General features: G+C 45.8%; 1 protein-coding gene across 1 annotated transcript in view; it reads right to left on the bottom strand.

Moving 5' to 3' along the window:
* LOC120062236 (LIM and calponin homology domains-containing protein 1-like) overlaps nucleotides 1-19,727 on the bottom strand; it is a 90,995-nt gene extending 71,268 nt beyond the window's left edge. Inside the window, exons 1-3 of the mRNA XM_039012055.1 lie at nucleotides 19,660-19,727; nucleotides 15,825-15,894; nucleotides 1,491-1,597 (exon numbers count right to left, since the gene is read on the bottom strand). The gene's annotated coding sequence lies outside the window, so the exon portion shown is untranslated. The remainder of the gene's footprint in view (nucleotides 1-1,490; nucleotides 1,598-15,824; nucleotides 15,895-19,659) is intronic.
* Nucleotides 19,728-20,110: the final 383 nt, after the last annotated feature.

Here is a 20,110-nt window from a genome sequence, read left to right as displayed (position 1 = left end):
AGCGAGACAACGAGAGAAAGAAAGAGATAGAGAGATACTTCATATAGAGCAAAAGAAAGTTCAAAAGAAAGAACGTGAAATAGGGGGGTTGAAACCAAAAGGCTAGGGGTCAAGTCAGTCTCAGCATTAGTTTCTCCATCTCCCTCTCCAACTTCCCTCTTTTCCAACAGAAGGTCCCTGTGTCATTTCACCTTCCTCCCCTCTTTATCTCCTTCCTCCTCTCCTCTCGCTTGACTAAATTAACAGAGAGCCAGGTCTGTTTTCTCTACCACGCTACCTTGCTTACTTACATAACCACATCTAAAGCCTGCCTGAGAAAGAAGGCAATAAAGATTCCACTAGGTAATAGATCACTGCATGTGATCTCACCTTTACTCCCTCCCTCTCTCTGTTTTTCCCTCTCTCTCTCACTCTCTCTTTCTTACTCTCTCTTTCTCTATCTCACTCTCTCTTGCTGTTGCTCTCTCTCGCTCTCTCCCCTTCGATTATCTCTCTTCCCTCTCACTCTCACTTGCCCTCTCTCTTTCTCCCCACCCCCCTCTTTCGCTCTCTCCACCTGTCACTTATCTTGGAAATGGATCTGTTTCCATCAGCAGATGGAACAGAAGACATACTTCAGGCCTTAGCACATTGTGTGGAGCGGTGTCTCTTTATGCACCCCCGTCCAAATCTGTTTTCTAGATAAGAAAACACCTGCCTGAGCACTGGGCAGAGTCGCAGGAGAAAAGGGTAGAGCTACACACAAAATCTAAGGGACAGTAACAAGGTCATATAAGTCAATGCAAGGATGCATAGCCATCAACATTAGAACAGGGTCAATTCAAATGCAATGCACTTGGTTTGGAGCCAAGCAAATGCACAGGCATCAGTGAAAGGGTGGACACACACATTTGCACGCGTGCACAAAAACACCTTCACGCACACACACACACACACAAAGTGACTAGTGTGTAAAGCTAATAGTATTCCCTTGGCCCACACCTGAACTCTTCATGGAATCATATGTCATGACAGAACCAGTCAAGCCATCCCCGAGACCTGCTAAGTTTGACATTGCCCTGTCACAAAGTGAAGAAACTCTCTCTCTACCTCTCTTCTTCTCTCTCTCCTTCCCAATCTCTTTATTGACTGACTGACGGAGCAGCCCTGGCACAAGGAGAGTTGGGGGGGGGGGGAAACACCCACTCACCTAGCAACAGCTACAACGTCACAATCTCCTGTCAAGTGACGTTGCATACAAGGAGAGCCACATTTCTTTGCTTTGACACTAATTACTGTACTGTTGACATAAGAGCGACACAGAGATGTAGAAAGACAAGCATGAATGAAAATACAAAGACATACAGGCAGACAGCTAGACAGACACAGAAAGAACAACTGTCCAACCACCCTACTGACCTACGGACAGTGAGTCGGCCAGCCAATCAACCAGCTAGCCTTTCAGCCATCCAGCCAGTCAGGGAAGCAAGTGTGTGTGTGTGATGTCTTACTTGGCTTTGGGGCGTGTCGAGGTGTCCTGCAGGTCCCCGGGGTCAAACAGCTGAGAGCCCTTCAGTCCCAGCTCCTCACAGCCACGCAGGAACACACTCAGGTTGTCCTGTGGAGAGAGGGCACATGCACACACACATGCACACACACACACAGTTATAATAGGGCACATACTCACTTTTACTCAGAGAAAGGTGAATACACTCCTCTTGTGGATAAAGGGAGAAATACATTGAGATTGTGCCCCATCACGGACACACACAAGCAAACATGCACACAGGCACGCACACACACACACACGCTCACACTCACACGCACACCCCAGAAAGAGGAAAACAACAACTCTTGCTTTCTCACAACCGACTTGCTTCTTAAATTATCCTCACCCTTTTTTCCCCTGGTTTATCTCTCCTCGAGTCTCTTTCTCCCTCTGATTTTTACTCACAAACTTTCACTCTCTTTTTTCCTTCCCTATCTATTTGCAACTTTGTCTTTCACCCTCTCTCTCTGTTTCCTCTTTCCCTATCTGCTTGTTCTTTCTCTTTCTCCGTCTTCTATACAGAGCTTGCCAGGTGTCCGACGGTCCTTTGTTCAGTTGGTAAAACCTGACCCTGCTAAGGCTCCTGTTCCCTTCTGGTCTTCAGTTCCCAGCCTCTCTCACTCTCTTCTCTCTCATTCTCCCTCTTTCTCGCACAAACACACACACACACACAGAGCTGGATTTTCTCACGTTCCAGAGCCTTTCTCAATGTGGTAAATTACCACCCCCCCTCCCTCTGGCTTCCTGTATGTTTGGGAGAGTGCCATCTCTGCTACCCTGGAGAGGAGTCCCCACCCACACCCGTACCGAAAATACAGCCTCCTGGTAAACAGTTGGGGCAAACCTTTGGCAAATTTTTCGCAATTTTGCAGCAAGCTCATATTTTCACATGCAAATAATATTTTGGGGCAAACTGTTGCGGTAAATTTGCGGCAACTTGTTAAGATCTGGCAAACAATTCTGGGAACTTATGGTGAACATTCTGTTTTTTGGTTACTGTGTGTTAACAACATTGAAATGTTGTATCTAAATAAACCAAATCACATAACTTTAAATGACCTTACTTCTCAGAGAATAAAAACACACACACACACACACACAATGAGGTCGTGGATGGATATCGCTCTGCCAGCAGGATACGTAAGAGACAATCAGCAAGAGAGTAAAAAAAAAATTCGACAAATATAGCACAATTGGTAGTTTCTTCAAGGATATTAACTTCTCCCGAATCAGCATCGCATTCACACACTGATGAAAAATATTCATATACATTTAAAAAATCTGCAAGTTTTTGCTCTAACTGCCAGGTAACTGTCAAAATAAAGGAAACACTTAAGTAAATGAGGGCTATGGTGGCACTGTTATGGTGTGGGGTGCCTTCTCCCTGCATGGTTAAGGTCCACTCAACCCCTTAGAGGGCAAGTTAAACGGCAATAGATACACAGCAATCCTGAGTGATCACCTTCAACCCATGACGAATCGTTTCAACCCTGGTGGGAGTGGTCTCTTCCAGGATGACAACGCCCCCCATCCACAGGGCACGAGTGGCCACTGAATGGTTTGATGAGCATGAAAATGATGTGAACCATATGCCGTGGTCGTCTCAGTCACTTATGGGAGATTCTGGAGCAGTGCCCGAGACAGTGTTTTCCACCACCATCAATAAAACACCAAATGATGAAGGGATTTCTCGTGGAATAATGATATCGCATCCCTAGTTCATAGATTCCAGACACTTGTAGAAGCTATACCAAGGTGCATTGAAGCCCTTTTGGCAGCTTGTGGTGGCCCAACGCCTTATGTTGGTGTTTCCTTTATTTTGGCAGTTACTTGTATATATCTAAATATTTCTGGTTATGTGTAAATATGTTCTGATATGGGAAAATGAGGTTGTTTCCATTTAGAGAAATCCATATCCTGAAATCCAAGAATTAACTTCACCAAGCACACTACAAAAAAAAACTTCCGAGAAAATTCCTAACTATTTTCTCACAACTGGGGAAGCCTGACTGGCAATGCATCACCAATTCAGAATCTGCTTTGAGTTTGCAAATGACTCACCAATCATTGACTGAAATGAAGTAAATACAGCGGGCCTACCATTGGACAGAGACTTCCCAATTACCACAGCTGAATTACACAGCTTAAAAAGCCTGTTGTAGGGATAGCTGAATCTGATGTTGGCAGGGGGAAGAAGAAAGAAAGAAGAGGAGGATGGAAAGGGTTTAGGAGGGCAATCAAGACCAGTTAAATACATACGGGAGGAGGCCAAACTAAATCTAGTTAAGTCCAGTGGAATCCAGTGAAATCCAGTTAGCCACAGAGATCTGGCACAATATGGTGGGCTTAAAAAGGATGGTTTTATTATAAAGTGGCGGCTGGGTTTAGAGGAGACATTGTGAAATCACACTTTCATGCTTTTCACTTTCTTATTGTGAGTAACAGATCGGTCACGCTTTGTAATGCCTGCATTGCTTAGAAATGCTAAGCTAATCGATTATAAAGGGCCTGTTCAATAAGTGTGTGGTTACGCATTAATTTGGGTTGGTTTAGTTTACTATGTGAGAATAAGGGGACACAATGCCTTAAAGATAGACTCAGCAAAGCACAGAGTGAAGAGTAATGGTCGGTCAATTTACACAACAAATAAGAGCGTTGTAGCGCGATGCTAAACCTCTCTGCTCTTCTGGTACTGTATACCACGTTGTAGCAGCATGAAGCGAACCCGTGCAGATACTCTGTGTGGCTATGTGAGAGTAAAGTCTTGCATCGCGCTCATCGCAATATCTGCGGTGCTACAGCTTGTAATCGAACCACTGTCTGTAGGGACGCCACGAGCACTGAGATGCAGTCCCTTAGACCGCTGCGCCACTCGGGAGCACCATGTTGACAGAGAGATATGGTAGGTGTTTCTTTCCACGACATAGGGAGCCAAAGTAGTCCAGAATGTGGGAAATATTCCTGTTGACACGGTTACGGGTGTATTTGGTACATAGTACAGTAGCTGCTATTCATTATAGTACAAAGATGTGGTCTACTACAGATTTTCAAAGGACACAAGATATAACTTGTCACATTTTTTTCTTCTTTAAGCAAACCTAAGCTACTACAGTACAACAGCAATGCTAAATATAAACATATTTCACAATTATAAACTGGGTGGTTCGGGCCCTGAATGCTGATTGGCTGACAGACGTGGTATATCAGACTGTATACCACAGGTATGACACAACATGTATTTGTACTGCCCTTATTACGTTGGTAGCCAGTTTATAAGGCACTTAGGGGGTTTGTGGTATATGGCCAATATACCACAGCTAAGGGCTCCGCATTGCATCGTGCGTAAGAACAGCCCCTAACCGTGGTATATTGGCCATATACCACACCCCCTAGGACCATATTGCTTAAATATACTCATGCAGAAACATATATTTAAGTCAGCAAAGAAATTATTTGACCATAAAGGAGTCAGATAATAAGACCCCCCCCCCCCCCAAACATTTCACTTCCCCCCCTTAAGTATTTGATGTTTGCAAACATTAATACATTTCCAATGCCTTTTCAGATTGTAACATCCTTTTCAAGTTGCATTTTTCCTGCATCCAACAAGATGACCACAGTTGATCTGGGTCATGGTTAGTTGATGTACTGTTTTAGTTGATCTGGGTCATGGTTAGTTGATGTATTGTTTTTAGTTGATCTGGGTCATGGTTAGTTAATGTACTGTTTTTAGTTGATCTGGGTCATGGTTAGTTGATGTCCTGTTTTCAGTTGATCTGGGTCATGGTTAGTTGATGTACTGTTTTAGTTGATCTGGGTCATGGTTAGTTGATGTACTGTTTTTGTTACGGCTTTCTTCCTGGGATGAAGGAGAGGACCAAAATGCAGCGCAGTTAGTGTTCAACATGTTTACTTAATCAATAAACGATGAACATTAACAAACATTACAAAACAACAAATGTGAAAGCCGAGACAGTCCTATCTGGTGCAGAACATAAACACAGAGACAGGAAACAACCACCGACAATCCCCAACACAAAACAAGCCACCTATATATGATTCTCAATCAGGGACAACGATTGACAGCTGTCTCTGATTGAGAACCATATCAGGCTGAACATAGAAACAGACGAACTAGACACACAACATAGAATACCCACCCCAACTCATGCCCTGACCAACTAAACACATACAAAACAACAGAAACAGGTCAGGAACGTGACAGAACCCCCCCCTCAAGGTGCGAACTCCGGGCGCACCCCTAAAACTCAAGGGGAGGGTCTGGGTGGGCATCTGTCCGCGGTGGCGGCTCCGGCGGTGGACGAGGACACCACTCCACCACTGTCTTTATCCCCCTCCTTAGCGTCCTTTGAGTGGCGACCCTCGCCCCCGACCATGGTCCAGGAACCTTCACCAAGGCCCCTCCTAAATAGAGGAGACAACTCAGGACCGAGAGGTAGCTCAGGACCGAGAGGTAGCTCAGGACAGAGAGGTAGCTCAGGACAGAGAGGTAGCTCAGGACAGAGAGGTAGCTCAGGACAGAGAGGTAGCTCAGGACAGAGAAATCGCTCCGGACAGAGAGGTAGCTTAGGACAGAGGGACAACTCTGGACTAATGGCAGCTCCGGACTGTAGGGCAGCTCATGACTGGAGGGCAGCTCATGACTGTAGGGCAGCTCATGACTGGAGGGCAGCTCATGACTGGAGGGCAGCTCATGACTGGAGGGCAGCTCATGACTGGAGGGCAGCTCATGACTGGCTGGCGGCTCTGGCAGCTCCTGACTGGCTGGCGGCTCTGGCAGCTCCTGACTGGCTGGCGGCTCTGGCAGCTCCTGACTGGCTGGCGGCTCTGGCAGCTCCTGACTGGCTGGCGGCTCTGGCAGCTCCTGACTGGCTGGCGGCTCTGGCAGCTCCTGACTGGCTGGCGGCTCTGGCAGCTCCTGACTGGCTGGCGGCTCTGGCAGCTCCTGACTGGCTGGCGGCTCTGGCAGCTCCTGACTGACGGACGGCTCTAGCGGCTCCTGACTGACGGACGGCTCTAATGGCTCGGGACAGACGGGCGGCTCTGAAGGCTCGTGGCAGACGGATGGCTCAGACGGCGCTGGGCAGACGGATGGCTCAGACGGCGCTGGGCAGACGGATGGCTCAGACGGCGCTGGGCAGACGGATGGCTCAGACGGCGCTGGGCAGACAGGCAGCTCAGATGGTGCTGGGCAGACGAGCAGTGCAGGCAGCTCAGACGGCGCTGGGCAGACGAGCAGTGCAGGCAGCTCAGACGGCGCTGAGCAGACGAGCAGTATAGGCGGCGTTGGGCAGACGGCCGACTCTGACCTGCTGAGGCGCACAGTAGGCCTGGTGCGTGGTGCCGGAACTGGTGGTACCGGACTGGAGACACGCACCTCAAGGCTAGTGCAGGGAGCAGGAACAGGGCACACTGGACTCTCGATGCGCACTATAGGCCTGGTGCGTGGTACCGGAACTGGAGGTACCGGGCTGAGGGCACGCACCTCAGGGCGAGTGCGGGGAGAAGGAACAGTGCGTACAGGGCTCTGTAGACGCACAGGAGGCTTGATGCGTGGTGCCGGAACTGGTGGTACCGGGCTGAAGACACGCACCATAGGGCTAGTGCGTGGAGGAGGAACAGGGCTCTGGAGACGCACAGGAAGCCTGGTGCGTGGTGTAGGCACTGATGGTACTGGGCTGGGGCGGGAAGGTGGCGCCGGATATACCGGACCGTGCAGGCGTACTGGCTCCCTTGAGCACTGAGCCTGCCCAACCTTACCTGGTTGTATGCTCCCCGTAGCCCGCCCAGTACGGGGAGGTAGAATAACCCGCACTGGGCTGTGTTGGCGAACCGGGGACACCATGCGTAAGGCTGGTGCCATGTACACCGGCCCGAGGAGACGTACTGGAGGCCAGATATGTAGAGCCGGCTTCATGGCACTTGGCTCAATGCTCACTCTAGCCCGGCTAGTGCGGGGAGGTGGAATAACCCGCACCGGGCTATGAACACGTACAGGAGACACCATGCGCTCTACTGCGTAACACGGTGTCTGCCCGTACTCTAGCTCTCCACGGTAAGCCCGGGAAGTTGGCGCAGGTCTCCTACCTGACTTCGCCACACTCCCCTTTAGCCCCCCCCCCAAGAAATGTTTGGGTGAGCCTCTCGGGCTTCCAGCCGCTCTGCCTTGCTAGCGCCTCATAATGCCGCCTCTCCGCTTTAGATGCCTCCAGCTCCGCTTTTGGGCGGCGACACTCCTCTGGCTCTGCCCAGGGTCCTTCTCCGTCCAGAATCTCCTCCCATGTCCATTCCTCCTTGAACCACTGCTGCTGTCGCTGCTGCCCGTTAACCCGCTGCTTGATCCGGGTTTGGTGGGTGGTTCTGTTACGGCTTTCTTCCTGGGATGAAGGAGAGGACCAAAATGCAGCGCAGTTAGTGTTCAACATGTTTACTTAATCAATAAACGATGAACATTAACAAACATTACAAAACAACAAATGTGAAAGCCGAGACAGTCCTATCTGGTGCAGAACATAAACACAGAGACAGGAAACAACCACCCACAATCCCCAACACAAAACAAGCCACCTATATATGATTCTCAATCAGGGACAACGATTGACAGCTGTCTCTGATTGAGAACCATATCAGGCTGAACATAGAAACAGACGAACTAGACACACAACATAGAATACCCACCCCAACTCACGCCCTGACCAACTAAACACATACAAAACAACAGAAAACAGGTCAGGAACGTGACAGTTTTAGTTGATCTAGGTCATGGTTAGTTGATCTGGGTCATGGTTAGTTGATGTCCTGTTTTCAGTTGATCTGGGTCATGGTTAGTTGATGTACTGTTTTCAGTTGATCTGGGTCATGGTTAGTTGATGTACTGTTTTTAGTTGATATGGGTCATGGTTAGTTGATGTCCTGTTTTTAGTTGATCTGGGTCATGGTTAGTTGATGTCCTGTTTTCAGTTGATCTGTGTCATGGTTAGTTGATGTCCTGTTTTCAGTTGATCTGGGTCATGGTTAGTTGGAAGTCACAACTGAAGGGCAGAACATGATTACCTTGGTGTGAGTAAGAAGGTGTCAATAATAACTTCATGGTTAGGAGTAAGCAGAGTTTTACCATTGTTGACGCAAAAGGAGGGTGGGAGATATGTGGGTGTGTAACTAAATGTAAATAATGAATGTGTGGTTATATACAAATAAGGTGGCAGTAAAATAGTTGCTGTATGCCTGGCGGGTAACGCTCCGCGCCACTGTGTGTGTTCACACCGTGCAGGTGCTCCAAGCAGCAGACCTGCTCACTGTATGTTGGGGGCCGCAGGGTAATACACAGCCCTTTTCGTAGCTAGCTGCCCCATCCACTCAAAAGCTTTCCTGATAAATCCAGTAGTCAGTAACAACAAACCAAGAACAGCAAAGAAACTGGAGGAAGAGGAGAAAAAAGGAGAAAAACTCAAACAATAGTTTCAGACAACACACGCAAACCATCTCACTCCACACTCCACTCCCAAACCAAACAACCAAATTCCTCCCTTTTTTCCTCTCTTCTGACGAACAAGTCGCTTGACAACAAGTCGCCCGAGGCCAACAATAACAGAAACGCAAACAAACACTCGGACAGAGGACCACACTGAGTAAATATTAGCGAGTGCGAAAGAGAAGTCGACAAGGGTGTGTGTGCGTGCGTGTGTACTGTACGTGCGTGTACTGTACATGTATGTGTCTAGGGGAAATCACTTGACACATCCATGTCCTGCACATTTGCATTTGTGTTTAGGCGTTTGAACCGTGTGTGTCACTGGCAGAGGCAACGGGGTGGAGTCCGCAGCTGAGATGATTGACGCTGACGTCTACGTCAACACGAACAGTGCCCCAGCCACTGCCCTCCTCTTCCCACCCCTCCATCCTCCTACCCCCACCTCAGACACCAAAACAATGGACAACGGCCCAAGAAAACCCACACAATAACACACACAGACTTAAAGAGACATCCGCAGAGAATTCCAATCCAGTGGTTTTAAGACATTCTTTCCCCAACAGACTTAAAACAGTAAAAAACTATTCAGAGCGAATTGATATAAAGAATGAAGTACTTAGACATTAAACATGTTCCTTCCTCTGAAATGAGCCATTGGAATAGTTGTAATGACTCAGATCATATTTGATTACGGTGCTGGATGCAATCAATATCTTTCTGGCATAATCTGACTGCAGATGCTTGTAGGGGGGAAGTAAAACAGTGTTCACACCTAGCCTATAGAGTATCCAGGGGAAAGGCGTTCACAGATTAAGCCGAGGGAAATGGATGTCTCACAGATTTGTTTCAGATTCCAACCTCGCAGACTCGCAGCCAAGGATAACACTCAAATAATAATAGCCAACCACCTGTCGTCCAGGGAGGTAGTGCGGCTTGCTAACCCTGAGCCTTCCTAACGCCTTGGACCAGAGCAAACCAGCCAACCTGCTAAACATCCCGCGCTCCACTCTGTTCCCCATCCACCATCCGGCCTGATTACACAACAGGGAATTCCACAGAGAACCATTTTCCCATTAGGCTGTAACAGGAAGGGGAAGGAAGGGGGAGTGCCTGGTCTGGTCTGTGTTTTATTATGATGGCTGAGATAACAGCAGTCCTCTTGTTTACGCCTTTCTCACCTCAGTAATCCCACTAAAACTCCCCCACAGGCCAGTGTGTGTATGTGTGTTTGTGTGTGTATTCTTGTTGATGTTTTGGTGCCTAGCATTGCTCTGGTATGGAATACTTGAGCCTGTGTAGATTGTGTAAGTGCAACTATAAGGTCTCTCTGTTGTGTGGAAGACCATGCGGGAATACAGCCATAGGGTCTCACTGTAATCCACAGACCTGTGTGTGAGCGCAGCGGTATGGTTTTACTACTGTTGACAACACAATTAGGGTGTGAGAAGTGAACAAACATGGGGTTCTGCTTTGGATACGTAAGTCCAAGCCTGGACACAACTGTTATGTACAGTTGTTTTTAAAACTTGTTTTTCAACCACTCCACAAATTTCTTGTAAACAAACTATAGTTTTGGCAAGTCGGTTAGGACATCTACTTTGTGCATGACACAAGTCATTTTTTCAACAATTGTTTACAGACAGATTATTTCACTTATAATTCACTGCATCACAATTCCAGTGGGTCAGAAGTTTACATACACTAAGTACCTTTAAACAGCTTGGAAAATTCCAGAAAATGTATTTCAAGGCCTACCTTCAAACTCAGTGCCTTTTTGCTTGACATCATGGGAAAATCTAAAGAAATCAGCCAAGACTTCAGAATTTTTTTTTGAAGACCCCCACAAGTTTGGTTCATCCTTTTGGAGCAATTTCCAAATGCCTGAAGGTACCCCGTTCATCTGTACAAACAATAGTACGCAAGTATAAACACCATGGGACCACGCAGCCGTCATACCGCTCAGGAAGGAGACGCGTTCTGTCTCCTAGAGATGAACGTACTTTGGTGCGAAAAGTGCAATTCAATCCCAGAACAACAGCAAAGGACCTTGTGAAGATGCTGGAGGAAACAGGTACAGAAGTATCTATATCCACAGTAAAACGAGTCCTATATCGACATACCCTGAAAGGCCGCTCAGCAAGGAAGAAGCCACTGCTCCAAAACCGCCATAAAAAAGCCAGACTGCAGTTTGCAACTGCACATACTTTTTGGAGCAGTGTCCTCTGGTCTGATGAAACAAAAATAGAACTGTTGGCCATAATGACCATCTTTATGTTTGGAGGAAAAAGGGGGAGGCTTGCAAGCTGAAGAACACCATCCCAACTGTGAAGCACTGGGGTGGCAGCATCATGTTGTGGGGGTGCTTTTCTGCAGGAGCACTTCACAAAATAGATGGCATCATGAGGGAGGACAATTATGTGGATATATTGAAGCAACATCTCAAGACATCAGTCAGAAAGTTAAAGCTTGGTCGCAAATGGGTCTTCCAAATGGACAATGAACCCAAGCATACTTCCAAAGTTGTGGCAAAATGACTTAAGGACAACAAAGTCAAGGTATTGGAGTGGCCATCACAAAGCCATCACTGACCTCAATCCTATAGAAAATTTGTGGGCAGAACTGAAAGTGTGTGCGGGCAAGGAGGCCTACAAACCTGACTCAGTTACACCAGCTCTGTCAGGAGGAATGGGCCAAAATTCACCCAACTTATTGTGGGAAGCTTGTGGAAGGCTACCCAAAATGTTTGACCCAAGTTAAAAACAATTTAAAGGCAATGCTACCAAATACTAATTGAGTGTATGTGAACTTCTGACCCCCTGGGAATGTGATGAAAGAAATAAAAGCTGAAATAAATCATTCTTTCTACTATTATTCTGACATTTCACATTCTTAAAATAAAGTGGTGATCCTAACTGACCTAAGACAGGGCATTTTTTACTAAGATCAAATGTCAGGAATTGTGAAAAACTGAGTTTAAATGTATTTGGCTAAGGTGTATGTAAACTTCCGACTTCAACTGTAGAAGTGTGCATGTGAGCAGAGCTGTATGGTTTCACTAGTGTACACAAAGCTAGGTGTGGATATCATGCAACACTGAAGCATGCATGAGAGCACCAGCTGTTCCGGACGACTGTGTGATCACTCTCTCCGTAGGAACTACACCCTCAGGTTCGATCCCAGCCGGCCGTGACCGGGAACACCATGGGGCGGCGCACAATTGGCCAAGCATCGTCCGGGTTAGGGGAGGGTTTGGCCGGGTCGATTTCTTTGGCTCATCATGGTCCAGTAACTCCTTGTGGCGTGCCCGGGCGCCTACAAGCTGCCTCAAGTTGTCAGTTGGACGGGGTTTCCTACGACACATTGGTGCAGCTGGCTTCTGGGTTAAGAAGCAGCACGGCTTGGCAGGTCATGACGCATGGCTCTCAACGTTCGCCTCTCCCGAGTCCGTTGGGGAGTTGCAGCGATGAGACAAGATCGTAACTGCCAATTAGATATCACAAAAAAGGGAATTCAACTTGAGTTACCCAATGAGAGGGAGCGGCTCTAAATTAGCCTGCAACGTCACTTCCTGGAGTAGCTCAAACTACGCATGTTATGACCACATGTAAACTTTAATTTGGCTTCAATGTGCTATTGACTCTTCATATAGGAATGAATGGTGCCAAGTGATCGATGGCTTTGTCCATTCATACAGTATATACAGTAATTGGCCGGTGCCCACTCATGCACGCATCAAAAGCTTGCTAAAGGTATACTAATGCCCCCTTTCTCCTCCCACTCACAAGCTCCTTGTTAATGTCCCTTGTTGGTGGAGGACCTGTGTGTAGATGGATCATTGATAACCCTTATAATCCTTTAAAAGACTGACTCGATACCCACCCCAGATGAACTGTTCCCTCGGGTCATGTAGACAGAAATCATTAGACAAAGAGAGGGAGAGGGAGACTGACTTTTGCTGCTCGTAGATATTGAGGTATCTTCTCTTAAAAAAGACTGAGTGAGAGAAAGAAAGAAAGAGAAAGAGAGAAACGAGATAGAGCGACTGACATCGCGCAGCATAAACTTTTACCGCGAGCAGTAAGAATTGAGGCGATAACTCTTTTGCTTTGAAACTTTAACAAGATAATAAGATAATCCAATGTTATTGTAGTGGGAGGGATTGTAAAAAAAGAAAAAGAAAGGGTTGTTAAAAATACAGGAGTGTAATTACCGGGTTTGTTAAAGCCAGGGGACGCTAGTTGGCGGCAATTAGAGACGCCTGCAGATAAGAGAGTAAGGAGAGAGAGAGAGAAGCTGGGCCAAACCAAACTTCCTTCAAAACAGTTTAACACTTCTGCTCCTTGCCAATGATGCATGCATTTCTCTTTCTCTCTCTCTCAATCTCTCTCTCTCTCTATCGCTCTCTCTCTCTCTCTATGTCCAGTGATGATCTCAGGCCTTCCACTGGTCTTCCAGAACCAGTGGTGTAAACTACTTAAGTAAAAATAGCTGTTGAGTCTTCCTGGCCTCCGTAATGTTTCTCTCTCTATATATGCTGTATATCTTTCGTTCAGCTGCTGAGCTCCCCTCTCTTTCATACTGTCTCTGCTTATCTCTTTCTCGATCTCATTCAGCTGCGGTTCATCTTTTCTCCTCTGTCCTTCATGCCTTCTGCACTCTTTCCATTACCCTTCAGTCTTAACCAACCACGAGCACAGTCAAAGACAACACAAGGCCATTTTGTCTTATAGCCACAACAATTCAACGAGTTTCCCTCAGATGCTATGTTCCCCCACTCATGGTTAAGGTTAGGATTTGGGGTGGGAAAGCTGATCCTAGATCTCCCATAGAGAAGCTAGCCAATAAAACCGACCCGACTCTGCTTACCCCTGCTCTATAACCTCCCTTGCTTTCTCTCAACCAAAGCCCATACGAAGCCAAGTGGGAACTAAGCAAGAAACTCTAGGTAAGCTTTCCCGGAGACCAACAGGGACTGCATTGATGTCATGAGCGAATGGGGGGGGCATATCAAACAACGCCCTCTGAGACAACATGAGGTGGAACTATTAGAGGGCCAGAGCCACTGTACTGTATGAGACGGAAGGAAGGAAGTACACAGGCTGACCTTTCACCTCTCTGCTTCTCCATTAACTCTCAAAGAGGCCTCGTTGTTTGCCCCTCAGCCTTGGTCCTGAAGGAACCCTGTGTGTGCTAGTTCATGCCAGTCCAGTCCTTGGTTCATTATGAAAGGCCTACATCTCACAATAGTGACACATTTGGTCAAGTCTTTGACGAATTTACGAAAGCCCAAAATCTCATAGTAGTGACAAATCTAGTCAAGATATACAAGGGCTACTAAAGTGTTACATTTGTTGCCTGGTAGCGATAATGCACCAAGACCAAAGTGTCGAGCAGAGGTAGTGTGGAAAGTCATAACATTGTGGTTATGATTTCACACCATGAAATGGGGCTCGTCTCGCAGCATTGCCAGCAATCACACACTCATTTTACACTAAGAACTGATCCCAGGGCTGTCCCAGTACATCTGAGCTTGGCTAACCAGTTGTCTTCATTCAGCGAATCAAAGCAGACCCAAACCAAGCCAAAACACCCCAGAGGATTGAGAGAGAGAGAGATAGATAGAGATAGAGATAGAGAGAGAGAGAGAGAGATACAGAGAGAGAGAGAGAGAGAGAGAGAGAGAGAGAGAGAGAGAGAGAGAGAGAGAGAGAGAGAGAGAGAAGAGAGAGAGAAGAGAGCGAGAGCGAGAGCGAGAGCGAGAGAGCGAGAGAGACAGAGAGAGACAGAGAGAGACAGAGACACAGAGAGAGAGAGAGAGACAGAGAGAGAGACAGAGAGAGAGAGAGAGAGAGAGAGAGAGAGAGCGCTGAAGAATCATTAAGAGAAGAGAACAAGAGTGCAAAAAAGAGATGTGAAAGGCTTGGCGTAGGAGAGACCAACTCTAACGCACTACATCAAAAATAAAAAATGAGGCAGATCTCTTGAAGTTTCCTTCCTTTCCTCTCCTTTGATATCCAACTCTACACATCCGACAGTGAAATGAGGAGCTGGATGTATTTCCACAAGATTCTTGAAAGACATGCTGCAATTAGTTGCGGGGAGACTCTTTTATATCCTTTTGGTTGGAGGGGTACACCCCTTCTGTCTCCTGGTATGTGGAGTACAATAATATGTACACTCTGAGGCTGAACACAGTTCAGACACAGTTGAAGATACAGGCCAACGCCAACGACGTGGCCTCAAGATGTGAAATGGCACCATACGTAAAGGCCTACGGTACACAAACAAACACATGCGTATGCATGAACGCACACACACATGCAAACTAAGAAACATAGACACACACAAACATACACACGCACATTCATTTACTAACACTAAAACACACACTAAAACACACACACACATTAACACAGACACACACAGAGTTGCTAATTGAATACTGCTGTGATGTTTACACCCTTGTTCCCAGCTGTTTGACAGACAGAGCTTGAGTCTTCTTACAGCCTGGGAATTGATCCGTTACCTCTGTACTGTATATCTGTGCATAACTTAATGTGCAGAACAGACTGTACTATATTCCGAAAGGAATATAGGTATAGTGAGAGGAAGGGGGAGATGGATGGAGGGAGGAGAGGACTTGGAGGATAGGGAAAGTAAATGTAGGGAGGAAAGGGGGGATAGGTGGTTGAAAAGAGAGGAAGGGAGGAGAGGGGGAGTCATTAGAGGGAGGAGAAGAATGGAAGGAGAGGAAGATAGAGGGGGAGAGGAATGGCGGGATGGTAGAAGAAGGAGAGAACTCACCAGGCCAGCGATGGGAGTGGGTAATCTGTTGATTTTCTTCACCACGCTAGGTTTGATGGAGCTCAGCAACCTGAGGGGAGGAGAGAGAGAAAAGATAGGTAGAGATAACATTTCTACAGCTTTATCCATGGAATATAGATAACATCTTTAAAAAAAAAACGAAATGTACACCCAACTTAAAAAAACATTAAAAAAGTAATATATAATATCCAATCAGGTGCAGGACAGAATCAGACGTACAAAAGACAACGTTTCAATCTGAGTTGGATCTTCATCAGGTCATGAAAAGACAAGTTAAAAAAAGAAAGAGTAAATGAAAGAAGGAATCCGATGTGGCTGTGTTGGGAGGTTAGTGGTGACACTGGCTCTAAATCAGTTGGAAGGACTCAAGGACACACAGAAAGGCCTTGAGACTTTAATACACCCACAGACACACAGGCATACACACACACACACACACACACACACACACAAACAAATGCAAACACGTGGTGCACGATCATACTCCATCTCAGTGTGCCTCTAGTGTATCCAGTCATGTGTTGTTCCTGAGGAAGTGGGCATGAGTGGTTGGGATAATGTTGTCAGGTCATGGATCACAACACATTACAAAAACACACACAGACAGAGTACTGTGGCTATAATACATTACTGTACACACACACTTCTATGAACAACGAAATCTTTCAAAGACATGGGAAGACATGAGACCCCCCTTTTGAAGTCCATCCACCACCCCTCTCTACTGAAGGCAACCTCCTCAAAAACAAAACATGAGAAAAACAATTGGGGTGAGGGTGTCAAAGCCAAACAGATAATTTCCTTGCGGTCCAACCCTTCCCTTGTTTAGAGAGTGCACAAGGTCCACAGGGGACATTCTCCAACTTCCTCCCGAGGTGCAATGTTTTTTTAGAACGATTCAGAGGGGATGTTCTCGTCTTATCTGATCCTAGGTCTGTTCCTAAGTCCAGTTGTTGATGTTCCACCTGAGGAATGTACAAGAGTTCCCCCTATCTGATTCCAGACCTGTTACTACAGTACATCCTGTTATTGTGGAATGCACTACAAGATTCTCCACTTTTCCTCGTATTATCTGATCCCGGACCTGCTCCTAAGTTCTGTTATTGCTGTTCCACATGAGGAATGTACTTCAAAGTTCATCCTTTGTTCGTCATCAAAGCCAGAGCCAATAATCGTCTCGTGATAACAATCTCTAAGGTTATGTTATGATACACCTGGATGGCAATGTGATTCTACCTCAAACGCTGAGTGGAAAAGTGGAGAGGTTGAGTTGTAGATGGATGGCTGCTGATGGCGAGATATGGAAAGGACTAGGTGTATGGTTGTAAGGGAGCCTCTGGTTGTTGACAAAGGGGTTTTACGCTCGAGAAACGGGAGAAAGAGTATTTTTCTGTGATAGGGGTTATTGATAATATGGTAAGATAAAAGCTGATTATTCAATGGCTGTAGGGCTGGGCGATATGACCATAATCTCATATCCCGATATAGGTCATTTCATATCCCGATAACGATACATATCACGATACAGCACATTTTCCGTAAATTCAATGAATAAATAGTTTATATAAAATGACCACATGTAAAGGCCTATTTCTTATTACATTTTGAATTATACTCAACAAATAAAAGGTACTTACTCACATTTGATTATTTCTCCTTTTATTTAGAACCTTTGTGCACATTTTCAATTAAGCATGTAACAAAATATAAAATATGAATGTAATAAAATCTAAAAAAGGTAAATAGAAAATACTTCACCTATAGCTGCAAACAAAACAATTAGGCCTAAAATGTGAATATGGTCTAAAATATCCCAACCAAACATGCTCTTTAATAGTAGAACCGTTTTGAATTGTAGAAGCAAACAAATGAATACAGGCCTAACAAATATTGGTTTATACCAAATGTAAACATGGAACACTTTCAAGTTTAAACTATAGCAGCAAAATAAGCCTCCCAAATAAATATATCAAATATAACAAGTAAACAAAACACTCCTTCAAGTTTGAATTGTAGCATTATATGAAAACAACCAAAGTGCTACAAACAAAACTTTTTTTGGGGGTCTCATCCCTAGACTCTCTCCGTACTGTTTCACATGATTCTTGCGTCGGTGGTAAAAGAGACTCGTGGTGTTTGAGCCTGACCGGCCTGCGGCAGAGGAGGGTTTTCTGGTCCCTGTCAGACTTTTCATAGCCAAACCACGTCCATGTGACCGAAGTAGCCCCTCTTTTAGGTACGAGCTCCGTGTCTCCCGTGCTCTGTGTCACGTTCACTCTCCTCCATGTTTGTTTGTGTTGCAAATTTCCTTCCACACGTGCTGCAAAGCGTCGTCCAACTGGCGAAAAATATTGCCGTAAAGAGTGCGATTTGCGACACAACGAAATAAACGATAGAGCATAATATGAAACGATAGACGTTTTTCTATCGTCACACGATACATATCGTCATATCGCCCAGCCCTAATGGCGGTGTCACATTTCTGCATGGATCTCCATGAAAATAAATGTTTATTTGGCCTCGAATGCGTGAATGTTTTTAATATGATCAATTCGATAATTACTGTTATCCCGCATGCACGCAGACACACACACACACACACACACACACACACACACACACACACACACACACACACACACACACACACACACACACACACACACACACACACACACACACACACACACACACACACACACACACGGCAGAGACACACAATTCACATTTGAAGACTGCCTGTCACCCGCCTAAGATTACCAATCTGTTGGAATTGACCGCAGGGAAGCACCTCAAGCCCCTTCATAGTCTCCAGAAGGGTTGTACTATATCCCTCGGGTGTCTGTGAATTGCACTACACGAACAGACTCCACACCACTGGAACTCAGAGGGAAGACCGAGACCTATAAATCTCCTAGATTTACTCCACAGCTGAAAAGAACAGGACAGGGACTGTAAAGTAAAGTATGTTATGTCCACAGGATGAGGAACATGTCTGAAGGGAAGGGGGGGGGGGGGGGGGGGGGGGAGTAGAGACTATAGCCATAACACAGGTGTTCGCACAATGTGAAGTATGTAGCTGACACTTTTATCACAGGCTGGGTGGGAGGATGCATGTGATTTATACACTACGGGAAAAGGGTTGAGGACTCAACGAGTAGTTTACTGTAGTTATTTATTTGTTTATTTACTGTATCTATCTTAATAAAATGTTTTGAGTAGATGCAATGGGGATTAAATAACTCTGGACCAATGTCTTTTGACTTGGTTAATTTCAAATATTTTTTGGTAACAAATTCTGTGTTAAGCCCAAGTCACTCAACTCAAACTGTCGGTCGATAGCCCTAACATATATAGCCAATATTATAAAATGTGCACATAATGTACAGTTAGCCTGGCCAACAAAGTCAAACTCTGTTATTTACTGCTGCTCTTTAATTAACGTTATTTGTTATACTGATCTCTTTTTTTTTTGGTATTTTCTTAAAACTGCATTGTTGGTTAAGGGCTTGTAGGTACACGTTTCACTGTAAGGTCTACACCTGTTTTATTTGACGCATGTGGCAAACACCATTTGATTTGATTTGATTGCCCCAGTTGAGCGTGTCATTTATTTTGCTCACTACTGCACCACGCGGTCTGGCATGCCAGGCTACTACTGTACAGTATAATCTGTGCATAAAGTCCTTTGAGCACTTAGAAAAATTGCCCTATAAATGCAACACTTATTGTGCCGAGCCACAAGGGGAAACGTATCTGAGGAAACGTATCCTACAGTAACGTGAAGGAGTTGCAAAAGACGGGGGGCACTTACTCGCACAGCAGGATCCCATTCTCCAGGCCTCCCCTGAAGTCCTTGTCACCGAAGCATCTGCCTGTGACCGCCTGTCGATCAAAAAGAATAAACAAAGATGGCGTCAGTTCCCTTGTTCGTATTCCTCATTGCTACTTCAACCTTTTCGGTGCTGTGGTGTCAGTCAGAAGTCATGTGCAACAGCTATTCCTTTTCCTCTTTCTCAGTGTACCACCGCCTTTTCTCTTTCAAAAACACCAGTCTTTCCTTAGTTGAAGATAAATAACTAGAAAATGCTATGTTTTTTAAAAACATTTAGCTACTTCAATAGCACATGAAGAAGCACGGCCGGCCGAAGCGGATTAAAGAGAGTGTACAGTAAACATCCCACGTCAAACTGTACATCATCGTCCACTAACCAAAAACCCCTCTGCGGGGAAAAACAAAACAATAACCTTTGTTCCTGGCGCTT

This window comes from Salvelinus namaycush, chromosome 17, assembly GCF_016432855.1.
Source record: "Salvelinus namaycush isolate Seneca chromosome 17, SaNama_1.0, whole genome shotgun sequence".
NCBI classification, from domain to species: domain Eukaryota; kingdom Metazoa; phylum Chordata; class Actinopteri; order Salmoniformes; family Salmonidae; genus Salvelinus; species Salvelinus namaycush.
The sequence above is the reverse complement of the archived record's forward strand: the minus strand, read 5'-3'. Positions and strand labels throughout refer to the sequence as shown.